Consider the following 15,495-nt stretch of genomic DNA (forward strand, 5'->3'; position numbering starts at 1 on the left):
GAGCACACCTTTGCAAGGAGATCTTGTTTCAGACTGTATCTATCTCGATCTACGCATCGACTCAGTGTTGGCTCCTAAACAAAATACTCTCATGCACTATTAGTAAACCTCTAATTTTCTCCTTAGTTGAGCTATTTTCCTGTAATGACCACGCCCAATGGAGCTCATCCATTTATATGTCAATATCCAAACAATCTCTGCCGCTCCAAAAAAAATTAAATAAATCCCCAATTAGTTTTGATGGTGGATCCTCCCAGCACGAAAATTAAAATTTCACTCCTATCATCTGCCAAACTGAATATTCACGCAACTCTCTCTGACCATTGGGTTCTAGATCCAGATCTGGATAACCTCCTTCAATTTAAACAACCTTCACATAACTTTATTCATTAGGCCAAATAATCCCTTGGAAATAGAGGCATCTCTCTGAATCCAAAATACTAATCGACCTTCAACTTTGATACCAATTGTAGAAAATTTATCATTGAAAGAAAAAATATTTACCACAAGAATAATTAAACCAACAATAATCATAAAAAATTAAACACAATATTTAACCATGGAAAACCATAACTTTGGGGAAGAACACAACCTAATGGAATTCCATTAGTCCTTGGCCAAGCCAACCAAGTGAGCCTTTACTGCTCACATCCATGGAACTCTTACAATAGAGTCTTCCCAGCCTTTTAAAAGATTCATTACATGAATCCCATGGGAAAAAACCATGGTTATGCTAAACCCCATGCCCAAAACCACCACTATTTGACTTGATCAATGAGTCAAGTTTACCTAACAAATGTCTCATGTTGTTATAGTAAATAAAATATGAAACAAAAAATTCTCTGACACTTTAACTCACAAAATAACAACGAACATTATTTCTAATAAATAACCCAATAAAAAAATCATGCAAGAGCAATAATTATTTTAACCCTAAAATCTCTCTTCATTAAATTTTCATAGAGAAATTATAGGCTTCCTTACCATGGAAAATTTCCCTCTAAAAATACACATAAAATACAACTATTAGAACCTAGAAAACCACCCCCTAGAAATTTATTATGCACTTTTCTAGCTTTCTTTCACAAGTTCGAACCTCCTAAAGTTGCTCACCCCTCCAATATTTAGCCTCAACCATATTAGGCTCCTCACACTTGTGGAAACACTCCATAAAATTGGCCTTGACCCTTTAGGTTTATCCAATCCTTTTGTTAGGATCCTATATATTCCTACACCCATGGCACACCTCGACGTACCCACAAGTGAATTTTGACCCTCTTCTTCTATGCTCCATCTACAAAATTGGGCTTACTCGAACTCCCATTTGCACACTTTTTTTATTTCTTCAGCCTATGAATCTTGAACTTACCAAATGTGCACTATGAATCATGCAAATTCTTCATAAATATCTCTTTGAATTTCTCTTGTGCTAAGTCTTAATCCTATCCCTTAGACTTCCTTTATAAGTCTTTCATAGGACAATTCCCTACTATCCAAAGTGATAAAGGGATAGGATTAAATCTTAGCCTTCTTAGATCAATGATGGAGATTTGATCTAAGTGACTTAAATAATTTAATATTTATCCTTAGATAAACATTAACAAAATTTCTACATTAATCAAAGTGCTTTTCCTAAGTTAAAACTTAGGAAGGATACCATATTAATTGCTCCTCCTGAACAACCACCTAAAGAGGACTTATCTTAACATGCCAAGACACCAAGCTTATGCAAAGTAACTTTTGAAGCTATAAAAATCAATAGAGGATTTGTGGAAGATTGCCAACAGGGAGGAAGAGACACTGAAGGGGGGATGGGGGGGGGTGTGGTTGGGGGAGAGTGTGAGTGAGATTCCAATAGGGAAAGATCAGTGGGGGAGGAGAGGGGTTTTTCCGAATTTTCATGTGGGGGAAGGACAAGTTGAAGAGGAGGGGGAAGGGGGGACACCATAGTCGAGGGAAAGTTCACATTTTTCCAGGGAGAAGTGTGGGTGTTAAGGGTAGATGCATATGGATTATTTAATGTATAAGATAAAAAATACAACTAGATGAAGGGTGGGTAGACATACCAATAGTGGAGATTTTGTTGACGAGTGGTTCCAGGAAAGAGTCTATTGGAGAGAGGAGATCTGATGCAGAGTAGGAAAGTTTGTTGGCTTCAATAGCTATAATATACTCCCCTACACTTTTTGAAACTTTGTGTGCTTTTTTCTTCCAATTTTTTTTGAAATCTTTGGCCGATGGACCAAAACTTGAGCACTAGTCTCTAAGATGACCCATTGCATGACACTTGGAATAATGAAAAAGGAGGTGCCAATAGCCAATATTTTGGTTATAGGAAATGGAACTATATATCAATTAGATTTCCCCCAAGAGGCCACCACTCATATCTACTTATACTTGCATCCATAACCAACGACAATTTGGTTTTGTAGCCCAGGTTGACTCTAATTGTAAGAATCATCTGATTTTCCCTTAATTTATTTTATGATTTTTTATAACCAAAAAGCAAGTGATATCCTAGGGAGTATGTTACATACCTTTTGACAAGTGACTAGCTCTCTAGCCCCTTCAATTTATATGGTCTATTGTCACAAATAGATATTTGAAGGCTCCCAATTGCTATCACTCACTGAGATTGTTTCACTATCATATTCAAATGAGAATATATGGGAAATATGGCTTCAGACAAGGAGGTCACATGTGGGAGAGTATCCAAGGATGGGATTACAATAGCGTTTGCCCCAACCCATCAAAGCCTTCATTGTGGGGCCTTTCCCATAGGACTTGGTGACCAACGTTTTTCCTAGAATTTGGGGAATTTCCAATAAGAGAATGTATTGACTAACCGCCATTGATATTTGTGAATGCTTGGATTTGATTGGTTTTCTTTGCTGAGATAACCCTAGTTGGAAGAAAGGGATATGAGGTGAAGGAATCAAAATAGACAAACATGCACCAGATGGACGAGGAATTAAGTCATCAAAGGAATGTGGAGAGTTAAGTGTTAGATCTATTGTAGGGGAGCATAAACACTAAAAGGATTTCCCATCATGTGCCTTCCACAAGTTTAGGGTGAAAACACCACAATTTAGTTTTTGGATCATTGGCAATGTTGAGAAACTTTATTAGAGAGTTGTTAGATAGAGGGTACATGGACGAGCTGGATCCACAAAGGAGGGGCACATCATATCCCCCATATGTGCAAAATATCAATGAATGAGGGGATTATCAGAGTAGTCCATGATCTTTGTCTTCGAGGAGTCTAGCATAAATGCACCACATATGAGTGTGTTGGTTTTATGAGGGAGACCAAAAAGCAGTGAGGAGGGTGGGAGCTAGAGAAAGAAGGAAACTAATCAAGGGAAAAAACATCCAGGGCTTAAAGAGGACCATTGTAATGGAGAAAGATTCAACATGGGCTTGGATGTAGTCCCATAAAAAATTCCATATAGACATCGCGACTTTAGATCTTGCTGGTAAAAGAAACCATAGATCCTCATCCTTATAACAAAACAAACATATCTAAAACAATTCTCAATAACAAGTCTCTCTTAGAAAAAGAGTTTATTGTAAGTATTAAGTTTTTATATGATTATTAATTAAATTTAAAGATGAAGTTTTGACAAATCATGGTTACCAATATGTATCGTCATTATTTAAATTTGTCTTAATGTGATATGCATATTATGAATTTTTTTCCAAAAATTGTTTATAATTTTATTAATAGAAAATAAATTGCAATATAATGTTGGATTGAGCCGACTTATTGTTTTTATTACTTTTTACTTTTTATTACATTTTTAATTGAGCCTATTTTATGTTTTTTCATTATTTTGTTTTAATCTATCGCCTCATTGATCTACCACTCCACTACAACATCTCCCTTATACTAGGCTATAGAGTGCCTCTTAGTGTAATCATTGATCTAACACTCTGGTAAAACATCTCCACATGTTGGAATATAGAGCACCTCTTTACATAGAGCCATGCCCATTGGAGCTTTTCCATTTACATGTTGATATCCAAAGACTTTTAGCCGAACAATCTCTGCTACCCCAAAAAATAAATAATAAATCCCTAATTAGTTTTGATGGTAGATCCTCCTCGACGCGAAAATCAAAACTTTCACTCCTATCATCTGACCATACTTAATCTTCACACAACTATCTCTAATCATTGGGCTCTATATCCAGATCTGCATAACCTCCTTCAATTTAAAATACCTTCACATAACTTCATTTATGAGGATAAATAATCCCTTGGCATCAAAGGTGTCCCTCTAAAGCCAAAATACAAATCCACCTTCCTCTTTGATACCAAATGTAGAAAATTTATCGCCGAGAGAAAAAATATTTACTATAAGAATAACTAAACCAACAATAATCATAAAAAATTAAACACAATATGTACTGGGAAAACCATAATTTTGGGGAAGAACCAAACATAATGGAATTCCATTAGCCCTTGGCCAAAAATCTGGCCAAGCCAACCAAGTGAGCTTTCATTGGTCACCTCCATGGAACTATTACAATAAATTCTTCCTAGCATTTAAAAAACTTCATTACATGAATCCCATGGGAAAAAAACCATGGTTATGCTAAACCACATGCCCAAAACCACCACTATTTGACTTGATCAACTTTGACTCTTTCCATCAGTTAAGTTTAACTAATAAATGTTTCATGTTGTTAATTTTCCCTCATAATTTTTTTCACCTAGTAAATGAATTTTCCCTAGTAAATAAAATATGAAGACTACAAACAAAAAATTCCCTAACACTTTAAATCACCAAATATCAGCAAAAAATATTTCTAAAAAAATAACCTAGATAAAAAATCATATAAGATCAACAATTAATTTAACCCTCAAATATCTCTTCATTAAATTTTCTTAGATAAATTATAGGTTTCCTTATCATGGAAAATCACCATCTAAAAATACACATAGAATACAACTAATGGAACCTGGTAAACCCCCCCTAGAAATTCATCCTCCACTTTTCTAGATATCTTTCACAAGTTCGACCCTCCTAAAGTTGCTTGAACCCTCCAGTATTGCAGCCTCAACCCTATAGGAATCCCCACACTTGCGGAACCACTCCACAAACTTGGTCTCGACCCTATAGGTTTCTCCAAACTTGTGGCACACCTCAGCATCACCCTCAAGAGAATTTTTGCCCTCTTATTTTACGCGCCACTTAAAAAATTGTGCTCACTCGAACTCTCATTTGCACATTTTTTTTTATTTCTTCAGCCTATGAATCTCGCACTCACTCCAATGACTCATGAAAATTATTTAAAAAATATCTCTTTGAATTTCTCTTATGTTATCTTAATCCTCTCCCTTAGACTGCTTTTATAATTCTTTCATACGCCAAATCTCCAATTTCCCATGTGATAAAGGGATACGATTAAATATTAGCCTTCCTAGATCAACGATGGAGATTAAATCTAAGTCACTTAAATAATTTAATATTTATCCTTAGATAAACATCAACCCAAATTCTACATTAATCAAAGTGCTTTTCCTAAGTTAAAACTTAGGAAGGATATCATAATGATTTCTCCTCTTGAACAACCACCTAAAGAGGACTTCCCTCCACCTAAGAAATTTTCAAGCTATAAAATTCAACAGAGGCTTTCTGGAAGATTCTCCATAGGGAGGAAGAGACGTTGAAGGGGGGGAGGGGGAGCGATAGGGGATAATGTGAGTGAGACCCCAACAAGGAAAGATCAGTGGAGGAGGAGAGGGATTTTTTTCTGAATTTTCACGAGGGGGAAGGACAGGTTGAAGAGGAGAGGGAAGGGGGGAACCATAGTGAATGGGAACTTCACATTTTTCTATGGAGAAGTGTGGGGGCAAGGGTAGATGCATATGAATTATTTCATGCATTAGAGAAAACAATACAATGAGATGAAGAGTGGGTAGACATACCAGTAGTGGAGATGTTGCCGACGAGAGGTTCTAGGTGAGAGTCTGCTGGAGAGAGGAGATCCGATGCAAAGTAGGAAAATTTGCTGGATTCAATAGCTACAACCTGCTCCCCTACACTTTTTGAAACTTTGTGTTATTTTTTCTTCGATAATTTTTAAAAATATTTGATCGACAGACCAAATCTCAAGCACTAGTCTCTAACATGACCATTGCATGACACTTGAAACAATGAAAAAGGAGGCACCAAAAGTCAATATTTTGGTTCTAGGAAATGAAATTATATATCAATTTGATTTTCCCCAAGAGGCCACCACTCATATCTACTTTTACCTGCATCCATAACCAATGACAATATAGATTTGTGGCCCAAGTTGACTATAACTCTAAGAATCGTCTGATTTTGCCCCTAATTTATTCTAGGATGTTCTCTAACCAGAAAGCAAGTAGTAGCCCCGGGAATATGATCCATACCTTTCGATGAGTGACCAACTCTCTAGCTGGGTCAAATTATATGGTCCATTGTTTCAAATACAGATTGGAAGGTCCCCAGTTCCAGTCACTCACTAAGATCTTTTCATTGCCATCTTCAGAGGGGAATATAAGAGAAATATGGATTCGAACTAGGAGGTCACATGTGGGAGAGTATCCAAGGATGGGATTCCAATAGTGTTTGACCCAACCCATCAGAGATTTTTCTACGGGCTCTTTCCCACAGAACTTGGTGACCAACGTTTTTCCCAGAATTTGGTGAATGTCCTCTAAGTGAATGTATTAATTGACGACCATTGATATTTGTGAATGATTTGCTTTGATTGGTTTTCTTTGTTGAAATAACCATAGTTGGTAGAAAGGGCTATGAAGTGAATGAATCAAAATAGGTAGACATGCACCAGATGAAGGAGGAATGAAGCCATCAAAAGAATGTAGAGAGTTAAGTGTTAGATCTATTCAAGGTGATCACACTAAATTTTGTCGTTGGATCATTGCAATGTTTTTTTTTTCTCAGTAAAAGCTAATTCTATTAAGAGAACGTATGGTACAAAATAGATTACAATCAAGAGAAGCAAGAACACAGGCAGCCGGAAAGGATAGGCTATCCACTTCGGCTCCTAAGAGAGAAAGAGAAGAGAGCAAGGATGAACGAGAAGAAACAAGAGGAACAAAGGAACAAGAACAGAATAGAGGACTCTACCAAACATGCGTAGAATCAACTATTCGACATTTTTTCCCTTTCTTTTTACCAACTTTGACCCAATCAAGAGGATTTTGCTGCGCTGGCATGATTTGCAAGCTGGGATGTGCTGACGGAGAGATCTCCTTATCTGAATCCGAGGTGGAGGATTCATGATTCCTTTTCTGTGAGATTGGTGGGACGGACGCATCCACGGGACCAGTCGAGGGTGGATCCTGTGCCGACGCTTCTGCCAAACCTTCCTTATTCTCTTCCTCTTCATCCGAGCTAAAGTCAAAATCATCCATGGGGGGAGGATCGTGTGACTTCCAGCTTTTGGATTTCTGCTTAGGATTGGTTTTCTTCTTTTGGGCTGGCATCGAGGGACAAGAGCTCTGAAGGTGACCTGTATGATGGCAGTTTCGGCAGCGAAAGGCTGTGTTTTCATAATCCAAAGTTTGAGTCCAATGGAAGTCTCCGATTTTGAGATTGATCTGGTATGGGAGACCTTTACTCATATCTATTTCTGCACAGATTCTGGCAAAGGTGTATAAGCCCTTTTCCCCTCTAGAGATGTCTGTGTCTAAAAATCGGTCTAGAGAGTTGCCAATTCCTTGGAATACAACAAAGTGCCATAGATGCGCCGGGAGGTTTGGAAGTCTGACCCAGATGGGGAGTTTGGTGATGACTGCTGTAGAGGGATCGAAATCTGGGAACCAAGGGTGAGGAATAAACCAGCTGCACCCCAAAACCAAGGGCCATCAGTTAAGGCTTTTTGATAGTCCTCAACAAAAGCAAACACTACAATGAAAAAGCCTTTTGAACATAACAGAACCTTGCATTTGTTGGTCCAGTTAGAGTGAATCCATTGAAAGAGGTCTACTGTGCGTGGCCATAGCCCAGTAAACCTGCAAATAATGCCATGTTCTGCAAAGTGATGGGTTTGCTCATCCAGCGTTGGGTGATTTATTTCAATGGAGGGGATTTCCTCCAGTTTATCCACCAGGAAAGGCTTGGGAGCCTGAACAGGTGGAGCTGCTCTCTTGGACGACTTAGCATGGACAGCGTCCTTGTATGAGAATGCCTCAGCTGAGGATGTCTGTCCTACATCTCCTCCTCTCAAACGAAGGGATAAAGCTATGGAGGCATTTCTCTTAATGCTGTAAAAAGACAGGGGGCAAAGATCCTCGAGTTGTTTACCTTCGTGGAGAAGTCGCTATGCTGCAGAGGGAATCCCCAGCTTGAGTTCCAGAGCTTGCTTGAGATCTTGCACTTGATCCGACGCTTTCACCCATTGTAGCAGAGTTTTGCCTGAGATAAGCTTGATCAGGATCTGAAATGAGGCAGAGAGATCAAAGTTCTGCTTGCCCCTGCAGATCTGAGACGAGAGGAGGCTGAAATTTTGGAGGGCCTTATTTTCCTGTGTTTGTCGCAGGGGATTGTAAAGAGAAGAGGAGAGAGACCTAGGATTGTCGAGTCTGTCATTGCTATCCGCCCAATAGGGCTTCCAGATGCTACGTCCAAGCTGATCCAAGAAGGTTAAAGATTTCTGAAGGTCCAATACAGAGTAATCGTTATACTGGGGGGTCAAAGAAGAAGCTAATGGAAATGAGCGACCTCCCAGGGTGAAAAATTCCTTCCCAAGAGCCGCCTGGGGAAAACTGAGATCACGTTCTGCTAATTTGTTCTTGGCCGATGCCTCTGCAGTCTGATGGGGGCAGCTGTAGCTAGATGCAGCTGCAGAGGGCTGAGAACTGGCGGCCCCAAAGTCCATAGCAGAATAAATCAGCGGGAGGGGAGCTCTCGAAAGCTGCCTGAAGACATGCGGAACAGCAATAATCGCATAGACCTGCCGTCCCTGACAGAGATACGCTTCTCCAGCCTCGGCCGGGCCGAGCAGGGGGCCGACGGCGGCCGAAGCAGAGGCGGCAGTTGCAAAGTTTCTAGGGTTCATCTTCAGGGGGCCAATCATTGGATCATTGCAATGTTGAGAAAATTTAGTGGAGAGTTTTTAGATGGAATGAACATGGATAAGATGGATCCACATAGGCAGGCCACACCATATTCCCCTTGTGCACATAATATTGATGAATGAGGGGAATTTAAGAGTATTCCATGAGCTCTATATTTGAGGAGTCTAGCATAAATGCAACACATACAAGAACATCATGTTTATGAGGGATATTGACAAGTTGCGAGGAGGGTGGGAGCTAGAGAAAGAAGGAATCTGACCAAGGGAAAAAACTAATTGGGGATTGGAGAGGATCATTGCAAATGAGAAATATTCAGCATGGGCCTAGATGTAGTCCCTGTTGGGTGATTAAATTGTGACTTAAATTCCTGTCATTAAATTGTCAACCTGGGGATCGTGAACTGTTGAGGTCTACGTGTACTATATGTACTAGTTGATTATTTATCAGAATAAATTAATCTAATGCAAGAAACCTGAAACTAATTACAAAGCAAATAATGAAAGAAAATGAAAAGAAAGTGTACACGTTCTCTCTCATTCATGTTCTCTCTCAATCACTTTCTCTCTCAAAGACTATCTCTTTGAAAACCAACAATTCTAATCTAAGCTATGAAATGAAAAATTAATTTAATCTAATAATCTATGAGATTACTAATGTGAGATTACTAGTGTAATATTAGTAGTGTGCCAATCCAATCCTAACATAAGGAAATTAAATCAATCTTAACAAAACAACATTATTGAAATAAACATAAAAACATATAATCAAAATAACATAAAAGAAACTAAACTAAACTTGCATAAATAACATAAATATTTACAGCAAAGGAATGAGGTGCACAAGATGCAGTTGATGGGGGCCATCCACTCCTCTACAAGCACACCGAACGATTATGAAAGCTTGGAGATCAAAGCAGCAACATGTATTCCATAAAATGAAGTTGGATTAAGTTCCAAAGATATTACAATAATTAAACTCTCTTCCTCTCTATCCTCACATTACAAATTACATTAATCATTTCTTCTCCATTATTATCTATTCTATAATATCTCATATCTTGGATGGAACGCCTTTGGATGAAGGATGCACTCCTATTTATACAAAAACTTAAGATAACCAATCAATAAATGTAGATCCACAAATCTCTTATAGATCCACAATTATCTCTTTTGGTTACAACCAATTATCCAAAAATATGAGATACAAATCCTCTCACACATCTTTAGGAGACATATGTCAAAACATCCATGATTCTTCTCTTTTGAATGTGCTTAGTCAATGATCCAAATATTCTACAAATATTTCACAAATCTTCATGACTTGAAATTAAAATTCGGATTTGTGGTTGAGTGGCCAAATAAGACTCTTCTAGAATCTTCAAATAGACCTACAACATCATAAAACCCATCCCATTTTTAGATATATATGAAAACATGCTAATTTCCTAATATTTAATCATAAATTATCTTAAAATATTTAAAATAAATGACTTGGAAAATAATAATGATAAGCCCATATGATCATGCAAATGGTATTAATGTAGGGTTATGGAGCTGCAAAATATGGTAACGAGCCAAAATATGGTAAAATGATAGAAAGAGGATGACATTTTGGAGGCCCAACAATCCCCTAGCAAAAGCCATATAGACCTAGTGACTTTAGATATTTCAGCTAAAACAAACTCTAGCCCCTCATCCTTGTCATAAAACAAACATATCTAAAAACAATTGTCAATAACAAGTGTCTCTTAGAAAAAGAGTTTATTGTAAGTATTAATTTTTTATACGATTATTAACTAAATTTAAAGGAAAAGTTCTGATAGATCATGGTTACCAATATGTATCGTCATTATTTAAATTTTTCCTATTGTGATATGCATATTATGAATTTTTTTCCCATTTTTTTTTGCAATTTTATTAATAGAAAAAAATTGCAATATAAAATTGGATTGAGTTGACCTATTATTTTTAAACTACTTTTTAATTTTAATTACCTTTTTATTTGAGAAAAATTTATGTTTTTTCATTATTATTTTTTAATCTATTACCTCATTGATCTACCACTCCACTACAACATCTCCCTTATACTAGGTTGTAGAGCACCTCTCAGCGCAATCATTGATCTAACACTCCAGTACAACATCTACCCATACTAGACTATAGAGCACCTCTTGACAGAAATGTGTGTGTGTGTGTAATAGTAATCGATGAATTGGTAACTTTAGGGGACAAATTTGGTTGAGACCCATGATCAAATCACACTGACTATTAGAAAATTATATATTATAGAGCAATGGAACACATACAATATTGCAAAAATATAAACATAGAAAACACATAAAACAACAGAGGCACAGATATACGTGGTTCACCCAATTTGGGCTACATCCATGGAGAAACAACCAGTCCTTCCTTTTATATTATCCAGCAAAATGAAGAGATACAACCTACAACAGATCCGCTGTAATTTCCTCTTCGCTCTCACACAATCTCCTCTCTCTTTTTTTCTCAGAATACAGATCTACATAGCTGCAATACAATTCCCTCATATATAGTGAGGGATTGCCTTCTAGGGAAAAAGACCCTAAACTAAACATAACTTCTATTGTCATATTTTTTCCTAATGAACGACCTATATTGACTACAGAATTACAACATTTTATAAGGAAATTTTACATCTATTTTTACCTTCGGGGGCGTTGCTCTCAATCCCTTGCCAAGGGGGGGGCTCTAAAGAATCATCGTCAACCCCCCTTTGGACCCCCCTGGCAGCACACGTAAACGTGCATGGTTGCCGCCATAAGACGAAATGGGGTCCAATGCGATGATACCTCTGAATAAAGAAGATAATTAGGCTCCACACCCAACACCGACTGCCACTATTCACTTTAATTTTAAGATATTCAAATATTCCTTCCCTTTCAAGCTTATAAAATTTTTTCTGGACACAAATGTTCAACTTGTACACATTTTTCCACATAGACTAACATGTCTTCAGAGAATATAATCTAGGTGGAGGGGAACTAAACCCACTAGCTTCCACTCGAGCTATTGTTTTTTGACCAAATTTATATGTTTAAAAATTGTATTTTTAACTATATGGATGATAAAAATTTGGACATTATATATATTTATTATATTTTAGAATAATTATATATTTGAATGAAATAAATGTAAGTGTAGAAGTAAAATGGGTCATTTTTTTTATGTTAATGAGAACATTTGTATTAATTGCAAAATCTGTGCCCGGATCACAGTTGTACATTAGGATTTACATTATGACTTTCTTTCATCTTTTGTATCATCTAAATACCCCTGAATTAATATTATCCTTTGAAGAGGAATACAACTAATACTAAGAATATATTGGTATTTGGAAGTGAATACGTTCTAATATAGCCCTAAAATTGAACAAAACTTGTAGTACATATAGCCTACCTCAAAATATAATCCTTAATTACAACATATTTTCCCAGATCCATGTTGACTAGACCCCCCCACACCCCCCCCCCCCCCCCACACCCCCTCTCCCAATTTTTTTGATATTTGAACATAGGATTCATGCTTAATCCTCTAAGGGATGGAGGATGACCTTACTTGACCATTAACCATCAACTCTCCATACTTCAAATCACAACCTTGGTTGACACATTGATTTTGTTCCTTGTTATTATGCATTAAAATGCGTTTTAAACTCATCTTTGGAATATATTTTGATACCTTTTAATCCAATTCAGGAGATTATCCAGAAATTTGTCTCTAAGGGAATATCCTATGACCAAATATTGAATTATTAAGAGGGATTCACCCAACACAATGAGAGAAGATACCTACAATTCTTTGGTGAGAATAATGCCTTGGAGTAAACAATAGGCTTCTACCTAATTATTTGTCATCTTCCCCAAGCCCCATGGATACTTTAAAACTTTGACTTCTTTGGGGCCATAAAGGACCCCTACCCCTCTTGCCACCCGTGGAAGCAAAATGGGTCATTTTATAAGTATATTTTTGATTAAATTTATATATTTTTAAAATTGTATATTTAATTATACGGATGATATATTAGATAATAACACATGGTTATATAATTATAAAATATTTACTTATAAATTCTATTTTTTTATTAATATACATTGGTAAATATCAAAATACTTTTCATTCATACAAACACTTATGATGGAATCATAATTTGTTGTTTTTGCTTGTTTGGTTAAATATATTTGGTAATTATTTAAGGTAGAAAGAAAGACATATTTATTTTGATTTAAATTATTGATGTTAATGTATATTTAGTTTTATTTATTGTTTTGAAGGTGATCAAATTTAATTTGGTTGTTGATTAACAATGAGAGCAATTTTCATTGGTTAATTTTTATTGTTATTTAAGGAAATTAACCATGCCACCTAAATGATTTATTATTGGTTCATAAGGGCATAATTTCACCCCTATCACATACTTGTGGGTCTTGGGCCATTAATATGTTTCCTTACATTTGAGGAAGACAAGCTCTTATGTTAATCACAAACAACTTTAAGTTTTACTCCAAGACCAAAAGGACAGTCTGAGAATAGATAACAATTGTAAGGAAACCAATATCTCATACTATCATCGTTCAGGCTACAACATTAGGGTCATGTGCATTCAAGTAGAATATAGCCTTTGACTTAGACATGAGATTATATGATCCCGGTGGATCCATAAACACTCAAAGTTCAGAAGTAGCTTTGGAAAAGCTCAACCATAAAAGTCACTAGATTGAAGTGGAACTAGGGTCAGATTGAAGATCTTGTTGCAAGCTTTCCAACGGCATGAACGACACCTTAATTCGAGTTTTTATGTGAAATTTATGCTCAGTCAAAGTTTTGGTCAAATTTTTCCACTAACGAGGAAACAATTTGGCATTTATCAATGAACAAATTCCAGTCGCTGGAAAAGGTGAATTTTTTGCCTCTTTAATTTGTCCAGCAATCCTTAAAAATTGCCATTGAAATTTTAACTATGGGCCGCCACCCCCAACGGAATATATATATATATATATATATATATATATATATATATATATATATATATATATATATATATATATATATATAGATATATATATATATATATATATATATATATATATATATAGATATAGATATATAGATATATATAATGTGGTGGGCGGGTGACCTGCCACTGGACCTTCCCAACCAAACAATTGTCAACACAAATGGGGTCTACAGGGTTCGAACCCGCTTGACCGTGTAGACTAGCCCGCCTAATGGGCGACCCCTCCAAAAAATAAAATAAAAACAAGTGCCTCTGAGCAATATACATGAGGCCCATAGGCTTGACCCCGGGACCTCCATCCAATTAACGTGTTTGACCGCCAATGGCCCGCAAGCCTTAACCTTGTAAGGTATGTCGCTCCCAAACTATTTAAACCACGATTATTACCCAACAAGGGTGAATGAAGGTCGAAGGGAACAATGCGCATGAGGTCCGAGGGAAGAACCCTAACACAGTGACCAAAGCGGAACCATGATGGCATGGTTTTCGATATGGGGGAAATTGTAGGAATATTCCTTTTGTGGAATCATGAGTAATCTTTAAATTCCCTTGAAGGCTGATTTTTGATAGAGGTAAAAGTATATCAACTTTATACTCATTTTTCTTAGTTTTCCGCAAGGAATCTAATGGTGTAATCAATTTCCTCATTTTAGCAGAAAATCTATAGTCAACTTGCAGGGAAGAATCTTTGAGATTCCCGAGGGTCCAGATTTCGACGGTGTCAGAAAGGGGTCAAGTTTATAGTCATTCGACATGCTTTCGTGCCACAAATTTAGCGATGATGTCCATTTCTGCAGCTAAGCTTTGAATTTCCAGACCATTCCGGAAAATGGAGGTATAAGGGTCATTTATGTAGCTGATTGTGATTTATTTATGCTGCCATTTAATGAAAGAGGCCTCCTCACATTGAGTAGGGCCTGGAGACATAACCCACATTGGGTGAACTCTTTCATCAAATTGTCTTGTGCCTTTGATCACACTGTTGATTTTGATTTTTTCTTCTTTCACGCATTTATGTTACTTGGTTACATGCTCTTTTAAATGTGATTCTATATGCATGCTTGAAGTAAAATATCTGGATCACTATATGCTAGCCTTGATTATAGTTTATCCCTTTTCATATGAGACATTTAGCCTTTATTACATGTACACAAAACATTATTATTTTATGGCCATTTGTTTGGTTTATGTGATTAATGCAATTTGATTTTAAATGTGGTATCACATTTTTAGATCCATTATTGTGATGTAATTTTTTGGACATTATTGCATTGTTGATCTTTGTTATTGTGTTGAGGTGCTCTATTCTCTACAACATGGTACGAAGGAGAAATTGTAGTGGAGTGTTAGATGAATGAAAAC

Source organism: Pinus tabuliformis, chromosome 2_1 (genome assembly GCF_031772625.1).
Source record: "Pinus tabuliformis cultivar Carrire ecotype Pingquan chromosome 2_1, CPIR1, whole genome shotgun sequence".
In the NCBI taxonomy this organism is placed as follows: Eukaryota; Viridiplantae; Streptophyta; class Pinopsida; order Pinales; family Pinaceae; genus Pinus; species Pinus tabuliformis.